Source organism: Podarcis liolepis (assembly GCF_965112155.1).
Source record: "Podarcis liolepis genome assembly, chromosome: 10".
In the NCBI taxonomy this organism is placed as follows: Eukaryota; Metazoa; Chordata; class Lepidosauria; order Squamata; family Lacertidae; genus Podarcis; species Podarcis liolepis.
This window is the reverse complement of record NC_139562.1, coordinates 23539482-23557977: the sequence shown is the minus strand read 5'-3', so window position 1 is coordinate 23557977 and position 18496 is coordinate 23539482. Positions and strand designations below refer to the sequence as shown.

Below are 18496 nucleotides of genomic sequence, written 5' to 3'. Positions count from 1 at the left end.
TCCCCTTCCTGTTGCCTTATGCCAAGATGTTTCTTGTCATGTGATATTTCGCAGGCTCCTACCGCGATAATATTTTGCATGTCAAGGGCTTTCTGTTATTTTTTGCTGCAGTAGACTTTACATGGTTATGCTATTGGAGGTAATCAGCGACATAATTCTTTATTGACGTGATTCCTTATGCTGATGGATTTGATCAAAATACGCTGTGCGAGTTACCAGTGTGGCTCGTATGTTAAATGCAACAGATGTTTTGCCTATAAAAATGCAGGTAACATTTGGCACTTATGAAAGACTCTTTTAGAGGATGCACAGAGGATCAGCAGCGCTGCTTCTCCTTGTCTCTTAAAATGCAGATTTCAGACACTAGAGGGGGGAACCTAATCAGGGCTGGAGAAGAGTTAATTTCCAGAATGTGGAAGTTTGACAGTGTAGCATTGCAGCAGCTGATTTTTATCTGTATGTCCTTTTGTTCTGAGAAGGAGAAAACAACAACGCTGCTTTCTTTTCTTAGAAAAGGTTTATTAAATAAAACATTCAACAGTCCTATCCTTTAGGGCAGACATGTTTTTGCTGCAAATACACGAAAGCTTTAAGGCCTTTAATTTGCTGGCTGGATGGGATGGGGGGAGAGAGGGAATCCACGATAATTGGAGCATTTTGCTACTGCATTACCTGTGATGCTGCAGAGCCAGCCCAGGTATCCATATAGACCTGGGATGGGCATCCATAGGCAACGGAAATGAAAAGGGTGGAAGTGTTTGGTTTTCTGAGAGGAAGGGAGTGTTTTGTAATGTGTCTGGGAAATGCATAATGGTTACTGTGTCTTGGATTTTGAAATGATGTGTGAAGGCAGCCAGTTTTCAGATCATCAGACTCAACTAATCCTTCTCCCTTTATGGGGAAGAAGAAAAGGAGCTGGGGTGAGTTGCCACAGTAGGGTTTTTTTGACAAAGTCATGAGGAAAATTAATATTGCTGCCTCTGAGGGTGGCAGTGGAGGGGAGCGTAAGGGGGTTCTGGTGAAACAACGCTCAATTCTCTGCCAGAGATAGATACCTTTAGGCGAGAGGCAATTTGCAACGCTGGAAAAAATTGAAAACAAAATAATTTGTTTTACACTGGTTTTTGTTGCCAGGCCATTAGGAAGATGGATGGGGTAGTATTAGGAAAACATAAACTGCAAATGACTGTGATTAAAAAAATGAAACTTCCCAACAACCAATCCTGTTAGATGAGAGAATGGTCATTCTCATATATATATATATATATGATGTAGCTTGAGATACTTAAATCCCTGCTTGACAGAGTCTTGGAGAAAATGATAATCTTGATTCTGAAGTGGCAAAAGGCATGAACTTGCAAGGATGGATTTGTCTCTGCAGCTTCAATATCAATACCGCATGTAGTTTGCTTGGCGGTGAGGAAGGACCATTGAATATTAACCATCGCAGACAGACTCTTTGCATCACTTGAAGTTTGTTCCCACCAATAGAGAGGCTGGCTGGCATTCAATGAGCCTTAGCATTCACCCTAAGTATTTTAATTAACAGGCGCTCCACTGTGGCATGAATGCTTGATGCTTCATTGCTAGCCCATTCTGGCCGTCAAGATGGTGTAATTAGAGCAGGGAGGACAAGGCAGGGCAATCATCTGGTGGTGTAGGAACAAGCTTTCCCCGCCACCTCCTCTGTCACTCTTTGGCCACTGCCAAGGGAAAGGGTCACGACTCAAATGTCCCTGTACTACGTGGCATGTTATGAACGTGAACTTTTTGCCCTCTCAAGTTACTGTACTCAAATGTAGCTTGCCTGTAAGGAACTGCACCAGGACTTGCTTAAAATTAGCCATTCACATTTTTGGGCTGCGTTTGTGACAGACTAAGGATGTCTACGCATTGCCAGCTTAATGTGCAGCGAGGTGGTTGTTTTTCTGAGTTTGGATCGAAGCTTTTTGGGGGGAGAATGCATCAAAATGCAGTGTTTCTCAAGAAACAACAGGATAGATACAGGATATGGATTGTGATCAACATCTTATGTATACTTCCCAAAACAGCAGTGCAAGTGTACCGAATGCAGAATAAAAGGGAGTGTGTACACAGCCTAAGGAACTCTCTTGGGTTCCCTACCCTTGAGTTAAATGATCTTTGGTAGCAGGGATTGGGAAAATGTCAGTGATAATCTAGGCAGTTGTGGATTGAAAGCTTGGAACCAAGATTCTGTGCTCAGGAGCCACAGTGGGTATGCTTGATCTAGAAACCTTTACAGTACTCGCAGGACAGGGGGAACCAGTGACTAGGCAGGGTGGGGCAGGTTATTCTGGACTGTAGCAGACACAGATGTAGGGGAGCATGACCAATTCAGTTGCACTTGGGCGCGCTGCAACTGTTACGTACAATGGAAGGCAAGAGGCAGCGGTTCCAAAATTTGGTGTAGCACAAGGCACCACTGAAATCTGACACCGCAAGGTCTGCCACTGACTGTAGGAACACTTCACAACCCAGGGAACATCCTCAGCTTGCAGTTCCAGTGACTCACCCTGTAGGGTAGCAGGATATACATTTGTGGTTTCCCAAGCCATGGTACCTTCTGACAGAAATACTTCTCCCTAAAACCTCAGATGGATGGATGGTATTTTCTGCAATCCTCAGTTACGGTACATGGGGTAGTAGAGTCATTTACACAACAGTGACTGGGATTGAAGCATAATGCTGTGGAAGGACCATGCCTTAGAGACTGAGTGCAACATTTGCATGCAGAAGACATTGGGTTCCATCCCTGGCATCCTTTTAAAAGGATCAGTAGGAGGTGAGATAGGAAAGACCTACATCCTGAGGCTCTGTTGCCAGTCTAGCATCCCAGGGCTAGAGGGACAGACAAATAGTCTGACCTGGTATAAGGCAACTCCGTGTGTTCCTCGTGTGACCTTGTGCTGCTTAGTTTGCTCAAGCGGTTTATTTTAGAAAAAGCCTGTCTGCTTCCCTGATTTTGTTATTGAACTTACGAATATGAAGTCAAGGTCATGTAGAGTTCTTCCATGGAAAGCATTTCCATAATCCCTTTTATAAAACCAGCATCTTATTGCAACCAGATGGGTATACTGACTTTGCAGATGTGTTCTTGGTTGCAGAATGTAAGCATGCCTCAAATGGCCTGGGTTCTTTTGTGTGTCTCAGTCCAAACAGTTTGACCACAGCATATTGTTATTTTCAGCCAAAAGCCCTTGGGGACAGGCAGAGAAGCCACTTCCTAATGAGCATATTGTATTAATTCAGTGAAACACAAAGATTGCTTCACCTGTATGGATGGACGAACCTGTCACTCTCTCCGTTTCTTGCTTTTCTAGTCTTAAATTCAGTTTGCCCCGCTTCTCCATCAGCTTTGTTTGTTTTTGTTGTCAAGTCCTCATGAAAATTAATGTTTCAGAACCCATTTGTCCCAATACAATAGGCACATTTTTGCAAGCAATGCTTCTCAATAGCATTGATTTTTATTCACACCTTCTCCTATTAGACACATTTCCGAACACTTCTTTCGTTTGCTTGGAGAAATGCATCGCAGCATTTGGAGAATTTTGAAGGATAACTGCATTTCACTTTACAAATTAGGTAGGCTTGTATCAAAAGATGAACTGAACTCAACTTTCTCCCCATCTCCTAGTCGTGTCATGGTAGGGAAACGATTGTCAACATTCTGCCAGGCAGAGATGGGGAGAAATGGATTTCTGGCTCCCAAAGCTCCAGACACATCCTAGGGCCTCGCCGTTGCCATTTTTTAGCCCAGCTGCTACCAGTAACTCTACATTTCCCCCTTTGTTCTTTGGTGCTCAAGTTATTTGCATTTTTTAAAGGGCTGTTCGTTTCTTACAGTTCATAATTTCCAGCTGCTTATCTTCCACACCTGAAGTCATGGCCATTCCACTTAGTGGCATGCCATCGGTTCATGTGGAATACATTAGAATTTCCGATGTGGCCGAACTGTGATTATTTATTTATTTGCAGGATCTCTGTTCCGTGCCAACAGCAATGTCCTTTAGACGGTTAACAAATATACTATATATTAAAACCCATAGAATTAAAGAATTATGAGTTCAGGTGAGAAAATAAGCAGCAGGAGATAATGAACTTCTAGACAAAAGAGTCTTTCTTTCTTTCTTTCTTTCTTTCTTTCTTTCTTTCTTTCTTTCTTTCTTTCTTGTGCCTTAACAAATGAAAAAGGAAGAAAGCAAGCAGGATGCATGCACTTTTTTTCTCTAGGCATCAATGTCTTCCTGAAAGCATCATCAGCTCTTTATGTTTCTTGGTGATTTTCCAGTGAAGCAGGTGCGGTACCTTTCAAGCTTCAGAGCAAATGCATATTCAAGAATGTTCCTGCTGAAACTGGGACTCTGGCTCCTTCCTTTCCCACTTCAATCCATTCATCTCTCTTGCCATGTGATCCTCAAAGCACACACCTTAATTTATTTTAGCCTCAGTATGTAAAATGGGAGCAGAGCTGGCCTTAGACATTTTTCCTCCTCTCACTTAAAGCATTAGAAAGTTCACTTGTTGCTGTTTTAAAAAAGGGGGTCTGGAGCCAAAAAAGAGAAAAACAAAAATGTATGTGTTCTGCAATCAGCTTCCTGCAGTGACTATTTCAAGATGCTACAGAGGAAAGCCATCTCTGATTGTGGGAAGGAGGTGATACTTCCTTTCTCCTTTCCACTGTAGTGCATAGCCTACATAGCTAGTATGCTGCCAATCTGTACTTTCAATTCTCTTTTCAGACCTGTGTTTAATTCTTAGGGGGCACTAGAGCTCAAAGGTGGAGTTTCAAACTGTGTAGTGTTCTAGGTCACCCAATAAGTAAAGTAAACACACATTATTACAGTGGTACCTCGGATTACAGACGCTTCGGGTTACAGATGCTTCAGTTTACAGATGCTTCAGGCTACAGACTCCGCTAACCCAGAAATAGTACCTCGGGTTAAGAACTTTGCTTCAGGATGAGAACAGAAATTGCACGGCAGCGGGGGGCCCCATTAGCTCAAGTGGTACCTCAGGTTAAGAACAGTTTCAGGTTAAGAACAGACCTCCAGAATGAATTAAGTTCTTAACCCGACGTACCACTGTATTTTAAAGGGGGGGGGGATAGGATGCTAGGGGTTTGGAGCCTCTTGGCCACTCCCTAACAACACCCTTTGCTGTATGTAAATAGGCATTTTCTCTATATTTGGAGGCCAAGAGGCTACAGAGTATTCTGCTGTGGTAGAATATCTGTAGTGAATTTGTGGGCTTGGAACTCCATGGCACTGCACCTTGCCAAATGAGTGGAGCTGGGTTGTAAATGGAGGAGTCTGAACAAGTGCAGGTAAATGGCCTGAACAAGAGCTTCATTAATACTTAAAAAAATAGAAAGGTTCAGGTTTCGGGAACTATTCAGCCCATGATTCAGCACCTGTAAGTTTCTGCCACATTTCCTGCTCTCACTGCACCTGCGATGTTCCAAATTAACCACAGACGGACTGGCAGAGGCTTAATGGCAGCCAGCTGGCAAGGAGAAGCTGACAGGTACCAAGTGCCACCCAGAAGACCCTGGGGTTTCAGACTCAACCACCTCCATTCACTGCAGTGGGGCGCAGCTCAAAGTCCGCTAGAAATGAATGGAGGGTGCTCAGCTTAAGCGCTGCCATGATAGGTGATTGCCCAGGGGACAGTGTGGTGTCGTGGTTAGGGCGTTGGACTTAGAGTGTGGATACTCATCTTTAAAACCCTACATAGCCACAAAAATTGGAGACCTCAGACTCGTCTGTATAGTGGGCAGGGTGATATGCACTGGGGTGGTGGGAGCAGACCTTGTGTGTGTTCGCACGTGCTCCCCCCTCCAAATGGATATACATTTACGTGTTCAGGCAAATAAATGCCTTTTGTCTGCATGTGTTTAAACATATGTTCACACCAATGATACCTGGAAACTTGTTTTCAAAGAGGCTATTTTTAGCAGTCCAAATTCTGGACTCTGCATGAATGGTATTACGGAAGATAAGCAACCTTTCACTGGGAAAGGTTTAATTCTTAATTTAGGAAGCTTACTGCAAGAATGCTTGAGGACTTTTTGAAAAGTGTGTCAGCTCATAATTAGTTTTTAGCAAGGAAGTACACTCGAGTACCATCCCTTTCCATTGCTTCAGTTCTAGATGCTTTTAAAAATGCAGATTACATTGCCTCCTGTGTCAGCTCTGCAGTGGTGTTTGATGAATCCAGACTCTATCCACTTGTCTTTACATGCTCGCCTTTACATGCTCCCCACTTGTCTAGGAGGAGAAATTAGCAGTTTTGTCAAACGCCAAGGGGCTGAGGGATTTTTAGAGCAGAGCTCAGTTGCTAGATGTGGCTTTTGGCTGTATTACAGGATTTGCAGTTCCTTTCACCAGCCACCTGTGATGTTGGTGCAGCAAATAAGAAATTAGTTAATGTGTAGGGATTTGGACCCACTGTTTCTGTTTACTCTTTAAGATGCAAATCCATTGGAAGAGTCAACCTCAGGGCATGGCAGTGTTAGGGGCTGCGAGAACAGGTCTCAGTCTTCAACTGAAAAAAAAAAAAGCCCAAACAAAAAACACACACCCTAATATAATCTAACAGTCCATTCGACTTTCAAAATGTTCAGAAACTAAACCGTGGCTTTTGATTGGCTGCAGGGAGCTCCTGCAGCCAATCGGAAGCTGTGGAAGCCCCGATGGACGTTCGGCTTCCAAAAATAGTTCGCAAACCAGAACAGTCATTTCCAAGTTTGAAGTGTTCAGGAGCCAAAACATTCGAGAACTAAGCTGTTCGAAAACCAAGGTGCGACTGTAAATGTCAAAAGGCTCAATCAAACATTTTAACCATCTTTTTCTTTACACACATTTTCTTTTGGGTTTCCATTTTTAACGTTTCAGAGAAGTGAGGCTTAGAACACATTTCCCTTTAACTCTTGTGATAATTCTAGTCTAGCTAGGCATGCCAGCCACTTAGAAACCTGTTTTCTTTGGTGGTGAGGCGTGTGGTTTGAACAGTTTGTAGAGAAGCAAGCGGAACATAAATTATTGAAGGCAACCCAGTAGTCTTTCTTTGCGTTCTTCCCTTGCTTTATTACATTTTTAGCTTACTCACTTGACCTGCCCTTTTTCACAAAGCCAGATAACATACAGATATGTGGAGAATCTTTCCAATCGCTCTCAGCCTGCCTTCTCCTGGAGCTATCAATAAGAGCCTTGACATGACAAGCTGAGAGTGTGAAGGGAAAAGAAACACATGATTGTGTATGACCTGCTGTATGAAATGAAACATTACAAGAGCTTCAGGAGAAGCAGGCTGTGCCTCTTAGAGTGCCTGGCTCTGTGAACCAATTAGTTTCTAAGGTGCCCCTGCGCTTTTTATCTTTTCTTTCCCCGTCAGGAAAGAGATCGGCGGCTAAATCTTCTGCAAGTAAAACACTCAAAAAGAACGTCTCCACCACAGAGTTTAAGGATAACTAATCTCTGAAACTATATAGTATGTACTGAATTGCATGTTGCTATTGTAGGCCTATACTGAGGTGATGACATTAATTAAGGCAGCAGTTGTATACCCACTTAGCTAAGTGGGATTTGTGTCTGAGCAGACATATATAGAAATGTGCTGTGAGCCATAAACATTTCAGTGCACCTAGGAACTGGGGGGGGGGGGGATCCACTCAGTTCACGGTTAAAGGCAAGCCTACCTAATTCACACTTTCTGAAACAATAAACGAACCAAACCACAGCAATTCTTTGAAACCTGCACTTCTCTAAATTTTGCAATGCAGTTTTCCAGTCAAGTCATATGTAAAGGTAAAGGTGAAGGAACCCCTGACCGTTAGGTCCAGTCATGGACAACTCTGGGGTTGCGGTGCTCATCTCGCTCTATAGGCCGAGGGAGCCCGCGTTTGTCCGCAGACAACTTCCGGGTCATGTGGCCAGCATGACTAAGCCACTTCTGGCGAACCAGAACAGCGCACGGAAATGCTGTTTACCTTTCCACTGGAGCGGTACCTATTTATCTACTTGCACTTTGACGTGCTTTTGAACTGCTAGGTTGGCAGGAGCAGAGGTTGAGCAATGGGAGCTCACCCCGTCCAAGTCATATGTACCAAAATGCAAACACTAGCGTAAAATGTTCAGAAAATGCATATGTTATTGAAAACAACATATAAAGATGCATTCTGTTAGCAGCGTTCAAAACTCCCATTGTTCTAGGCGCATTTTGCAACAGGGAATTTCATTAGCGCGAGCAGTTTCTGAGCTCGGCACAATACTGTGCCTAAGATTTCAGATTAAGACTGCAGAGTGGAAGGAAAGTAGGGCCTTTTTCTGCCTCCCCACTTCCAGCTACTCTCTGAAGACTGGAGAAGAGGGTGTATGCAGGGGAAGGACTAGACCAAGTGAAAAACGAACATAATATTTTGACTGCAGTTCATTCATTTTCAGCTTTGTATTCTTGTTATAAAAAAGTGCGCCTAGACTTTCCATTGTTGCACCCATAACCTAGGCTTAAGATGCAATATAGTTTCTAGCTTTCATATCTCGGTTTCTAACGCTCTGTTAGGGAACAGTGCTTTGCAGAAATGTGTATATTAGGCAAAAATGCATACAAACATACATATGTTAGGAGAAATTCGCACAAAATGCTGATGAATTTTCATGAGGGCTTTTTTTAAAAAGCAAATTGGTACAAAATGTACTTAAGATTGGAAAAGTGAGAAACCAAGAAAAGCTGAAAATTGTAAGATGACAGGAAATTGCAGATCAACTGTGAATTTGGGGGTGAAGCTAATTAGGGTGCCCAGCTGGGTGGGGAGGACCTGACACGGTTGGAGGTGCAGATGTGAGAATAGTGTAAATAGTAGATAATAAAACATATATACAGTGGGTAAATATGTTCAGATATACAGTAGTCAGTAGTCATCAATACCCCAGACCTTTAAGTCTCACTGCTCACCTATGCATTTGCATCTTGTTTGGTTTTTTTGTTTGTTTGTTTTTTGAGGGAAAATGGGTCTTTAAGCAAACACACACACAAACACAACACAACACAGCCCTCTCTCCCACCATTTCTCTTGATCGCCCCGTTCTGTTAGCACATTGCTTCTGGGGGATTAAGAAGATGGAGCCAAGAAGAAAATGTCTTGTTCCACTGTGTTTCCCTGTGAAATTAACAGAGACAAATAAAAATGGAAAGGTAAACTGAAACAGTCCCACATTATACAAAACTCAGAAGTGAGTGATGAAGCACAGCATTATTTCAACAAAGGAACATGTTGATGACACTGAGCCTCTATATTTATTTACTTTTAATCCTAAGAGATGCTTTCTCCTAGTCACTAAAATGTACAGTTTATTATTTCCAACAGAACACTGGTTATCTTTTCTGTCAGGCTAAATGTATACTATTCAGAATGATGTTACCACCTAGCAAAGTATTCCTGAATATTTATTTAACCATCTCGCTTAGGAATAAATAATGTCCAATTGGGGTGGGCAGGGGAGAAATTTACTGCTAGTCCTAGATTTTACTCTTATACAAATGAGGCCAGAAATTTTCTCTTTCATTAGTAACATTAATGTGGCATTATTTAGAATTATCATCATTGGCTATTTATGTAGTGTATCCATACTCATAGCACTTTGCACAGAACAGACTTTAAGCATTTTTTTTTTTAAGTCATGACATCTGGCTCCCAGCTGGATCTGTTGTGTTAACCTGTGCAGAATTGATTTGTTTTTTGGTCATAGGAAAGCACTATGGAAATAAAAAGAGGTAGAAACATTTTAAAAGGGTATAGGTGCATGATGATTTCTCAGCAATCCCAAAAGTATATTTTATCACTAGATTGCTCACTTCCTGATGGCTTCAGATTAAAAGTGCTGAGCCAGAATAAAAGTATGCCTCCACTCACTAGCCACCTAGCATGTGTTTTCAGTTTCTGTGCCCTTTTTCTAATCTTAATTTTCTTTTCCTGACCTTTCCCCCACCTTTTCTTTTTCTCCTCAGAACTTCCCCTGATTCATTATCAGAATTAGCATTTTTACTAACGATAAATCTTTTTGTATTAGATTGTTAGATATTAATTAAGTGTGATTTGGTTAGTGGATTAGATTTCATTGTAATATTGGATTTGTGTTACAATGTACTTCTTGAATTGCTGATTTTGTTCGTTTTTATTTGTTTACATTTTTGTAACTACGCTCAAATATGTTGTTGTATTTTGATGCGAAGGGAACAGGGTGGCGCTGTGGTCTAAACCACTGAGCCTCTTGGGCTTGCCAATCGGAAGTTCGGTGCTTAAAATCCGCGCGACGGGGTCCACTCCTGTTGCTCTGTCCCAGCTTCTGCCAATCTAGCAATTCAAAAGCACACCAGTGCAAGCAGATAAATAGGTACCGCTGCGGCAGGAAGGTAAATGGCGTTTCCGTGCGCTCTGGCTTCCATCATGGTGTCCCGTTGTGCCAGAAGCGGTTTAGTCATGCTGGCCACCTGACCCGGAAAGCTGTCTGTGGACAAAAGCTGGTACCCTTGGCCCGAAATGAGGTGAGCACCGCACCCCATAGTCACCTTTGACTGGACGTAACCATCCAGGGGCCCTTTACCTTTACCTGTATTTTGATATTTACTTGATGCATATTGGGAACCATTTGGGCATGATCCATGTTGGAAAAGTGGAAGATGAATAAACTCGTTACAACCTAACCTCTTTCCCATTTCCCCAGATGTCCTCATGGACTTTAATCTTCAAATAAGGCCTACGTACATAAAATTGAGGGACACGGGTGGCGCTGTGGGTTAAACCACAGAGCCTAGGACTTGCCAATCAGAAGGTTGGCGGCTCGAATCCCCATGACGGGGTGAGCTCCCGTTGCTCTGTCCCAGCTCCTGCCAACCTAGCAGTTCGAAAGCACGTCAAAGTGCAAGTAGATAAATAGGTACCACTCTGGTGTTTCCGTGTACTGCTCTGGTTCGCCAGAATGCTGGCGACATGACCTGGAAGCTGTACGCCGGCTCCCTCGGCCAATAAAGCGACCCCAGAGTCGGCCACGACTGGACCTCATGGTCAGGCGTCCCTTTACCTTTTTACAAAGAATTGAATGTGCACAGGCCAATTTTACACAGTTGATTTCCCAGATAACATCCAGTAATTAACTCCATGATCCCAGCCTACATACCTTGGGTTTTACAAGCATCGCAGCCCTGCAAAGATATCAGGAATGGGGCAGAAGCAGCAGCAGGTGGGCAGAGAGAAACAAGCCTGTACTCACTCCCTTCCATGTGTATGAATCTGATTGAAGAGCAGTGTCATCCGGTCCATCTCACGGTGCTTGAGGTGACACGGTGGTACGAAAGCTCGGTCTGTAGTATTTGATCTATTCACATATACAAATCATCACTTGACGCTGCAAACATCAAATCGATGAACATTCATGTGTTAACACATCATGGCCTCACCTGGTGCTTATTAAGGGTATGGAACTGTTGCTGTTGTTTGTTGTGTTTTCCTCTAATGCACTGATAGAGAAGACTGCACACATTGGCTTTATGAGGTTTGTTCTGTGCCCCAAAATAGATACTTGCATCACCATTCACACATTACGTCTAACATGACATTCTCAGCCTAGGGGGATGCATATCGCTACTCCCGCAGTCCACACATATCAGCAGGGTTTGTTATCTCAGGAGAAAGGGAAGGGTCATAAATCTTACTATAGTATGACTGCATTTTGTTTTCTGATTTCACTTTTCTAACAGACATTTTGAGATATATATTGCAAAGTTTCACTGGCTGGGTTATTATTTATTGAATTGAATTGAACTGAACTGAATTTATATACCACCCTATACCCAGAGGTCTCAGGGCGGTTCACGGAACAATAAATATTTGCTTGTTATAAATATTTGTTGTTGTGAATATTTGCTTGGGTTTCTTTGCTTTACACATAATGGGTGGCAACGATTATGGAACTGGCATAAGCTGTGCTGCAAGACTTTGCCCACCAAAAATCACTTGGCTTCCCCTCACTTCCTGCTTCAGGGTACACACTGCATGCTTCTTATTTGTTAGCAGCCTTGTGTCAAACCAGAAATTCAGGTAGCTCCCCTCCACATCACTTTTCAAAACCTTCTGCCTATAGATCAATACAATATGTCCAAAGGAGAAGTCACCAAAGAGTAATAGTACTCTTACTTTTATATCATTTGTTATGCAGCTGCCTTCGCAATAGCAGAAGGAAAGTCCCTGGCTGCTTATATATTGTCTATATATTTGTTTAGTTTGCAGAATGGCAAAACAGATAGGGCTTCTGTTCAGAAGCCTCTTTTTCTTCCTGTATTATGTCCTTGTCATACTGTGTTTCTGTGTGCGCACACATTTGTATGCATGTTTACATTGAATGAGAGTCAAATGCTTGAGTAGGGTGGGTATATTCAGTTCTGCATCTCTGATCTACATATCTTGGCTAGGATTGAGAGACAAACATTTCTGGGAAATACAAATCACTGTGGATCTGGGGCAAAGTTTGGATTCCATGGAAGTGCCTAGAATTGCAGTGACATGGCTACTCAAATTATGTCACCCCCTGACTCAATTTAGACAAATCATTCTTTCAACAGTAGGTAAAGGGTAACTCAAAGCACTGGAGAAAGCTGTGGGGTATCTGGCTAACAAAGCTCTGATTTCCATATGACAATGGATGATTATTTCTTTCATTATATTATTTATATCCCATGCCCTTAGTACAAAATACAGTCCCAGGGAAGCAAAATTGAAATAAATAAATCGGAAACATCTGGCATTGACTTAACAATTTTAATGTTGCATTTAGAAAAGAAGCTAACGACACATTTTCAAGCAAATCAGCTGCATGTCAGTCATTTTTTCTTTCTTTAGAAGTCTGGAAAATACAGGATCATGCACTCTTTCAAAACATCCAGTATAACAGATTTATATTTAAGAAATCATTTTGACTTTTTAAAAATTGCTCTGACTCTGATAAATGGATTTCTAAATAACTTGAATATTCCCAAATTTAGTAAATCAGATTTGGGGAAATTAAAAGTACCAATAATGCTTGATGAGTTAAGAATAACAATTAGGAATTCAAAAGATGGGAAACCACCAGGAACAGATGGACTTCTTGGATAATTTTATAAGGTATTTCTTAATGAAATAGAACAACTGCTATTTTGTACTGTTCATGATGCTATCTCTTTAAAGAAATTATCCCAATGACTTAGATAATCGCTAAAAGACTATAAACAGCATCACTGGGGAATATGTGGATATAGATTAAATGAGATTTATAAAGGAGAGGAAAATGTCTGAAAATACAAAGAGATTAATTGATATAAAATATGAAATCAGTGAAAGTAAGCACCCACGTGCATTATTATTTCTGGATCGTAGCATCATAGAATTGTAGAGTTGGAAAGGACCACTAGTTCAACCCCCTGAAATTTAGGAATCTTTTTTGCCCAATGTGGGGCTCAAACCCACAACCCTGGGAATAAGAGTCTTGTGCTCTTATTGACTGACATATCCCAAAAGCATTTGACTGGGTTGAATAGGTACATCTATTTAAAACAGAATATTTTAATGTGGAGGGCAAATTTAAAAGCTGGATCAAGCTTCTATATTCATTGCCTACAGTGCACATTTTGGCAAGCAGACAGTTAGAAGATAGGTTCTGTTTCACTAGCAGGACTAGACAGGGATGGCCCTCTTAGCGCTTCTTTTGTTGGCCATACTATAGAATCTTTAGCTAGACCTATCAGAGGAATGGAAAGGTTAATATTCAAAGAACACGGTATGGATATTGCATACGAAAATGCTATTGTATAATAATGATATAGTATTGATCTCTCATCCATGAAGTTCCTATATATTCGTGTTTAGGGAAGCTTTTAATGTTTGATGTATTACAGTATTTTAATATTTTTTTGGAAGCCGCCCAGAGTGGCTGGGGAAGCCCAGCCAGATGGGCGGGGTATGTATAAATAAATAAATAAATAAATAAATAAATAAATAAATAAATAAATAAATAAAATATAAATATATATAAATAAAATGACTGAATATGGGCATATTTCAGGATATAAATAAATCTGAATGGATAGGGAACAACTTCACAAGTGATATATTCTGTGAACTGCCTTGATGTTCTGTGAACCTCCCTGAGACCCCCAGGTATAGAGTGGTATATAAATTCAAATAATAATAATAATAATAATAATGTAATGAAATAACTTGTATACATAACAAAGATTCCACAAACAAAACAAAAACACTGTGAGATACTTAGGGGTCTGGATAATAAATAATTTAACTGAAATAGTAACAATTAATAATGAGAAACTATATAAGGAAATTGGATTTGGAAAGATGGTTGTTTATATATCATAGATAGGGGGAATGTTAGTTATCAAAATGAGTTTCTATTAATAAAGTATGTCCAGATTTATCACCTTTAACTTCACTGTTTTCTACTGAATGTTTAAATAATGGGTTGGGCATTCATAGAATGGAAAAATGCATGATTAGACAATATAAAAAATCAATTATACCTTTGAAGAAGCTACAGGGTTTATGGGGGAACAAGGCCTCTTTTGTTTCAGTGCTTTCTTTGTCAAATTAGGGACACAATTGCTTCTCTGATAAGGAAGAATAAATATTTTAAAAAATAAAATAAATGCAAATGGTATTTACATTTAATAAAGATAAAGGAATTATATGCAAATTAGAACACATAATTTCAAAGACAGAACAAAGGGCTAGTTCTTTTGTAAGAAATTGGGAGAGGCATTGGGCAAGAAACTAATAATGGTTATTGGATTTGGCTAGGGAACCACATTGCATCCTGGCTGATTTCAGCTGACCTAAAGGAAAATTTTACTTTTTAATGTCAGTTGTATTTTACACCATATAAGCTGAATCTGAAATATAAATAGGACAAGATAAGTGTTGATGGGGGGGAAAGCAGAGTAGCTTTTATTCATATAATTTGGTACTGTCTCTTTTTGGAATACGGTGTGTAATGCCCTTACAGAAATGTTATGTTATTATATATCTCAAGGACCTAAGATTGCTTTGCTTAGACATTTAAAGACATACTTTCAGAAATTTGAAGGTAGCAATTTATTTATTAACAGCTGCAAAAATAACTGTAGCTGTAAATTGGGGGAAAAGAACTGTACCATCTTCAATTTAGTGGATTGAAAAAACATGGTCCCTACTGGTAATGATTAAATTAATGTACTATAAGAGAATACAGGTTAATCAGCCAGATAGTTATTTGGGAAAATAGGCTATGTTTTAATATTTTGCAATAACAAATATCAAGGCAGTGTACAACCATATGATGATTTCAGTTTATGATACCCCCCCCCGTGTGTGTGTGTGTGTGTGTGTGTGTGTGAAGTTCAAGTACTATTGCAATAAACAAATTATTTTGCTCTGTTATTCTTCGCTCTGTTATTTTGCTCTGCTATTCTTTGTCTCTGCAAGCAGAATAGTTTTATCAGGAATCCATACAGCTATAAGAACTGTACAAAGCCAGCAGGGTTTGTTGTCTTGGGAGAAGAGGAAGGGTCATAAATCTTATTAGTACGATTGCATGTGTTGCTTGATTTCATTGTCTGACGCACAAACATTTTGCTTTTTTATTTAAGGTCTACAGAGCTTCACTAGATAGGTTATGAAAAATTATGTATACAGTCGTACCTTGGAAGTCAAACAGAATCCGCTCCGGAAGTCTGTTCGGCTTCCAAAACATTTGGAAACCAAAGCGTCGTTTGTGACTGGCGCAGGAAGCTCCTGCAGCCAATTGGAAACCACAGAAGCCCTGTTGGACGTTCAGCTTCCAAAAGAACGTTTGAAAACCGAAACACCCACTAGGATTAATCCTTCTACACACCACTGCAAACTTGTACAGTACCGTTGTAACCTTGAATCTCGAACACCTTTGCTCCCGAACGATTGAAAGTTTACAGTGATGTGCAGAAGGATTAATCCTAGGTGTGGCATGAGTTTTACACAACCAGCAGGCCACAGTCTGGTAACTGATGTCTACAGCACCTTCAAGTGATTAGGTGCAGGGAGCTAATGCAGGGAAATCCAAAATCAAGAGTTGGTTGAATTCATGGGAGCTTTTGATGGCTATTAGCCCCCGGAGCTAAAAAGACAGTCCATGTTCAAGAACAATATGCAGTAGATTCTTGGGGCAAACAACAGAGAACAGTTATCCCCTTCCTTTGCATCTGGGTAGCCACTGTTGGAGAAACTTGATTGACCTTTAAAGTTAGGGTTCAGCAAGGCAGTTCTTATGTTCAGTAGCTATGATGAGTTGTGTATACCTTAAGTATGCTTGTTATTCCAGTCCAAATGCACAGGGATGGAGCAGTTTGTGGATCATAAGTGTGCTTCACAGTAGCCTTTTTCAGATGAAATGCAGCATTGAGTGAACATATAGGACGATGGGAGTCACAGATTGCATGTCTTGACCCACATTCATGACATCTATGTGTTCAACTGAAGGTCAGGACAGAATTTATGTTTGCCCAGTTCTGCTCACATAAGGATTTGTTTGTGCAATCAGGAACCTTGAAGAATCAGGGTTCAACTTACGAATGCATTGCCATATGACTGCATTCTGTGCATGACAAAGGCTCTTCCCCAAGCTTTACAAACCATTGCTGGATACTCTCTTGTCAAGATCTATAGTGGTGCAAAGCAGTAGCAAGGGGTTTTGGCACTCCTAAAACTTGAAGGTTGTATTCAAACCATCAAGCTGATGAACTTACCTACCTGTGCTGTTCTTATGCAGAGGAGGAAGCTTACCGCTGCAGAGCCGTCATGGGAACTTATATTACAAGAATCGTTCTTTGAGCGTGCTCTAGCAATCAGCTGTGTGTATATCTTGGTAGGAAGGGGAAGGAGCAGATTTTATTTCATGTGCAATGAAATGGTCATTCACTTAGGATACACACTCAAGAGAGGGGAGCAGGTTTTTGTGCTGGATGAGTAGCATTTGCAAATTACCCGTACATCAGAGATGTGGGTCAATTCTCCACTATGTCCCTAGGCTTCATGGGCAGCCCCAGATGACCACTATAATATTGAGGACATTGGATAAAGTCCCAGAAAAAAACAGCAATGCATTTCAGTTTGGTGCAGGAAAGCAGTCTGTTAGCTGTTCTGAACACCAAATGGACATGCTTTCTACCCAGCAGCAAAGCTAAAGGTGGGTTGGGGAGGGGGGAGTTAATTAGTAGCAGCAGGTAACTTTTGTTATCATCCAGAAATGAAGTTGCCAATTTGAGAATTCCAAGGAGGAGAACAAAATGGCTTGATGGCATGTGGAGGAAGGTGTTCTAGAACAACGAAATGGTTTGATGGAGTAGAAGAAGTATGGAGAGCAGCACAAAAGGATGCTCTCACTTTTTCAGCGCTTGTCAGGAGTCAAGTCCAAGCTGATTCTGAACCTCTGACTTGAGCAAGTTTAGGATTCAGATTGTGTGTGTGCCCCCACATGCATGCAGTCTCTATAAGAGACAGATCCCATTTCCTGGCATGTAGCTGTCCCTGGAAAAAACCCTATTTTTGCTCTTTGGGGATGCCTTGTTAGAATGTTTTTAGATGTTGTTAGTGTGAGGACAGCCTACTTAGTCCAGGCGTCTGCAAGCTCTGGAGGCATGCGGCACAAGAGTTTAGGTCCAGACTACTCTTGAATGATTTCTCCTCATGAGGCCCTTCTTCTTTGCAGCTGACCAATAAGATTTCCATCATTTGAAGATTCATAAGTGCTGAGTTTTGTGTGATGAAAGCCAGAATGTCAACAAGGCAGCTGTGGGTGGTGACAACTGATGTTTTGGGGCATCATTCTTTATTCCTCCCCTGCGAGCTTTACACACAAACACAGCTCTTCCCCCCCACCGCCCCACTTTTGCGGGTGGAAACTTTATTTTTAAACTTCAGATTCATATTATAGTCACAAGATTCTGGGAGCTGGAACTTCAAGAGGGAGGCAAAACCACCAACTCGTATCATGAGACTAAGCAAAACCAGGCTAGTTAGGAGCCCTGTAGCTGGCAGGCAGGCAGGCATCAGATGACAATGGTGCTTTGTTTGCTGCTGACCAGTGATGTGGGGGGGAATGGTTCTGTGTTCCATTAGCAGTCCCTAGAGCCAATTGCTTCTAAGCACTCCCTTTTTATAATCTAAACATGACACAGGAGATGCCTGGGATACAAGCGTGATGATTTCTCAACTTGCCAGTGCAGGGCAAGGAAAACGGACAAGCTTGTAACCTTTAAAAGGAAAAGGAAAAGGGCAAAATCAAGTGCTATGTACCATTATATGGAAACACAGGGCCTGACGTGCTTCTAAAGTACGTACTGGAAAGCAGACTTGTTAAATAAAAAGATTGCAAGCTGTGATTACCGTAAGAGAGGCAGAATGCATAGCAAGAGCAGGATG

The 18496-nt window shown here is 41.2% G+C and overlaps 1 protein-coding gene across 6 annotated transcripts in view; it reads left to right on the top strand.

Annotated features, from left to right (window-relative positions):
- Positions 1–18496, top strand: part of HIPK2 (homeodomain interacting protein kinase 2) — a 172610-nt gene that overhangs the window by 56978 nt on the left and 97136 nt on the right. The window lies entirely within an intron of this gene.